A 4502-nucleotide genomic window follows, 5' to 3' on the forward strand; every position below is an offset into this window, starting at 1 on the left:
CTATGCATATGCATAGCCTGGGCGCGCTACCAAGTAAAATTGAAAATTGCGCAAAAAGTGGGATCAGCGCATCACCAGGCCGCCTCCGATCAGAGATGCGCTGAGCCCCCCCCCAGAGACTGCAAACGCACCTTGAACCCAAACAGAGGCTGTGCATATAAACCAAAAGCAAAGCTGTTAACTGGGAGCGGCTGACCAAAATTGAATTAAATTATTACATAGCAAGGAAATGAACAGCGCTACTTAAAAACAGATGAGTGCCTACCTGCAAAAGAGTGCAAGCCCCGCTTATGGGATAAAATACACACTGAGCATACACATGACCTGTCTACCACTGGAGGATGTTGGTTTCCTATAACAGCTTGCATGCAACTTGTTAAGTACTATATTGAAGTGCATGAAGAGGAGGGGAGGGGTTGAAATAAGAAAATTATCTTAGCCTGGAAATAACCTCTCTAGCGGTGTGATTACCACAGAGAGATCTGCAGCAGCTCCTGCATATAACTCACTCAGGCATGCGATTATTGCTCTGAGCTGTGTATTTCTCTTCCGAGCCTGACTCGGGATTACCGCTAAGGATTATAAGATCAATAATAGAATATGTACAGGCTGGCTCATGAGCAACGTATTTTGGAGACAATTGTATAAAATATAAGGGAAATGTACTACATTGAAATATTTGGTTATTATTATTATATTATTTATAACTTGGTTACCAAAGAGTGACCTGCGTGCAATGGCTGCTGCATTCCTCTCCATCCTCCCCACCTACCTTTCCTTCACCAGACCACCTGCTCCTGATGAGAAGAAAGGGGTGGGGGCAGCAATGAGTGACATCTCCAAGTGGGCAGTGAGGGGTGGAGGCAGCCACTAAAAGATGACATAGGAATTACAAAGAGATGAGGAAATATTTCTATCTTGTGTATGGAATCTAACTGCACATAAAAAATAAAAAGCTGAAGGTGTAGAGTGTTTCTGGTAGAAGCTGGGCAATGTTGAATTCAGTATAGCTTTTAATGGCAACGGAGAGTATATTTAAAGGACAACTGACATGAGAGGGATATAGAGGCTGCCATGTTTATTTCCTCTTAAACAATACTGGTTGCCTGCCTGGCAGTCCTGCTGATCATTGGCTGCAGTAGCATCTGAATCACACACAACTGTAACAAGCACAAAACAAATCTTGTCAGATTTTTGTCAGAAATACTTGGTTTGCATTCCAGTTCAGGGTCTATGGCCAAAAGTATTAAAAGCAGTGGTTGAGCAGGGCAGCTAGGCAATGAGCATTGTTTAAAACAAAATAAATATGGCAACTTCCATATACCTCTCACTTCTATTGTCTTTTCAGCAACAGCACTTTGAGACAGTCAAAGTGCAAAGTAGTAAGGAAGGTCCGCAACGATGTCTCTTTCCAATGCTCAATCTTTATTCAGGACATGTCCTCATGACAGTAAAAAGCACAGCTGACATGTTTCGGGCCAAACATGCCCTTAATCATAGCTAAAAGACACAGCTGATCTCCTTTGCTTTAATAGGTAGTGACAGACCAGGGCAGAGCACAGACCACTCCTCGGAGGGAGGGGTCAAAGGCAAATGTCATGCTCCACACATATGGAAGTCACACCATATATAGACATATGTTTAATACTCTAAAAGCCATACAAATAAAGCATAAAAACAAAAATAAAGCAAAAACAGAAAAGGAACAACAAAAAATTATGGAGTCACACAAGTGGTATGGGGGCACAAACAAAACAAAAAGCCAGATACACGCTATAGTGCCTCAAACAAAAGTTCACAATTGAAAAAATATATATATGTTAAGCTGTCACTAGAGCCAGGTCCCACCTTGCATTTAGTCCCATTGGGGCTCTGGTTCCAAGGCGGAAGATCCATAGGGCCTCTCTTTTTCGTATTAAAGACAGTAGATCCCCTCCTCTCTTGGGTAGAAAGACCCTCTCTATGCCCTGGAATATAAAGCCAGACATGTTACCCCCATGTACCTCCCGGAAATGTTTCGCTACATTAGAAATATTTCTAGTGGACCAAGAGGCCCCCAAATAGTGTTCCGCTATCCTAGCCTTTAAGGGTCTAGTAGTACAGCCCACATATTGTGTGGAGCATAGAGTACAAGTTACCAAATATATAAAATTTTTGGTGCTGCAATTGATAAATTGTTTAATGGGGGCCCCATAACCATTTGTGAGTGACTTAACTGTCTGGGTGTTATTGTGAACCACACAGTAGTGACACGTAGGAAGTGCACATTTATATGACCCCTTGGTCGAGAGCCAAGTGGTGGTAGTCGTGTCGGAACCAAAAAGGCTAGGAGACAAAACGCTACCAAGGGTGGGTGCACGTCTGCTGGCAAAGCTGATACCTTTCTGTAGATAGGGCCGTATATCGCCATCACCTTCCAAGATAGGTATATATTTCTCAATAATGCGCTTAACATTGCAGAAATCTGTGCTATAATTGGCAACAAATACAGGTCTCTCAGGAGGCTTGGTTCCATAAGCACTACCCCGCACCAGCTGGCTCCTAGAGATCGACAGGGCTCGCCGTCTGCCCCTATCGATCATCCACTTGGGGTAACCTCTGTCATGTAGGCGGTCTTCCACTATGTGGAGCTCTCGCGACAGGGTCCCCACATCCGAGCAATTCCGGCGGGCCCGAATAAATTCTCCCACCGGAATCGCTCGGATGGTGAGGCCTGGATGGCAACTTTTGGCCTGCAGGGTAGAATTTCCTGCACATGTCTTTCTAAAGGTCTTAGTATGAATTTTATTAGAACCAGTGTCGCCCACAAGTGTTAGATCCAGGTAATCAATAGACTGTTGTTGCCAGGTGTATGTGAAACTCAAGTTACACTGGTTATCATTTAAGGACGTCATAAAGGTGTCAACTGGGGACCGATCTCCTTTCCAAATGACCAAAATATCATCTATGAACCTCCCTTACCACGCAACTCTGTCCCGAAGGCGTCCCCCACCCCCAAAGATGTGGAACTCCTCCCACCATCCCATGTAAAGATTGGCCAGGGATGGGGAGAACTTGGCCCCCATGGAGGCCCACACCTCTGGAGGTAGAAGATGCCATCAAACATAAAGAAATTGCGGGTCAGGTGGAAATCTGCAGCAGCACAAATAAACACACGAAGGTCAGAGGAATATTCTGAGTACTTTTCTAGATGATACTGTATGGCCGTCAGAGCCAGATGGTGCGGAATACAGGAGTACAGGGCCTTAACATCTATAGTGAGCCAGCTACTACCATCATCCCACCCGACTCCCTCCAAGCTTGCCAACAAATGTTTGGAATCTTTTAAATAACCTGGAAGTCTTCTGACCGGGGGCTGCAGCATAGAGTCCACCCAATCACTCAGACGCTCCCCCAAGGATCCCATGCCAGCAACAATGGGTCTACCCTCGGGAGGAGCGCCTATTTTATGTATCTTGGGGAGATGATGAAAAATGGGAGTAGTAGGGTGTGTGACACCCAAATATTCCACTAATTTATGATCTAAAACCCCCAAACTCTATCTAAGGAGGCTAAATAGTTGTCTTTGAAATTCCTGTGTAGGGTTTCCTCTTAAACGGGTGTATGTGGTGGGATCCTCCACCTGTCTCAGGGCTTCAGCCCTATAGTCGGACCTATTGAGGATAAATACGCCCCCCCCCTTTATCTGCATTACGTATAACGACTCTTTGGTTGTTTTGCAGATTCTTAATAGCCTGATGCTCAGCTCTAGTAAGGTTAGATATAGATGGTGTGGCAGCCAGTTTAATTAACTCTGATTCCACCATATCCTGAAAGATTTCCACAGGAGGTGTTCTGGCCGTTAATGGATAAAAGTCAGGATTTCTGATCCTGACGGGTTGTACAACAGACACTGAAATCAGGCCTGCACTTTCGGACACCAAAGAATCTAGGGTCCATTTAGCACATGTATCCTAGAAATTTCCAATATCGGATATCTCAACCCCAGAACGGCCACCTTCCTGTGTACTCTCCCTATCAGTTTTAAAATGTTTCCTAAGGAGAATGTTCCTAATAAACCTGTTCACATCTAGTAGAGTATTAAAGACATCGAAGTGATGTGTGGGTGAAAAGGACAAGCCCTTGGATAGCACTGACAGTTCTGCTTCCGTTAAGGTGTAATCAGAAAGATTAACAACATTGGTCGGCACACTAAGAGTCACCCCTAAATTTACCTTTAGTATGTTTTATTCCCGCCCTTCTGGTTCTCCTCCTCTCCTGTCCTTGTTGTAACCTCTCTTGTGTCGCTTGAAGGAGGGGGGCCTGTTCTGTGAGTTTTTTGGCAAAGAGGTTTGAACCTTGTTGATGGATCGTGCTGCTATGGACTCATCCATGGCACTAGCATTCAGAGTACTACCCCTATGCATGGAAGGACTACCTGAGGGTTCTCTATGTGAGTTTTGATCATTTAAAAAATTAACCCTCCTTCTATTCCTAGACCTGGACCTGCGTGTAGTGGTGGC

Source organism: Hyperolius riggenbachi, chromosome 1 (genome assembly GCF_040937935.1).
Source record: "Hyperolius riggenbachi isolate aHypRig1 chromosome 1, aHypRig1.pri, whole genome shotgun sequence".
Classification (NCBI taxonomy): domain Eukaryota; kingdom Metazoa; phylum Chordata; class Amphibia; order Anura; family Hyperoliidae; genus Hyperolius; species Hyperolius riggenbachi.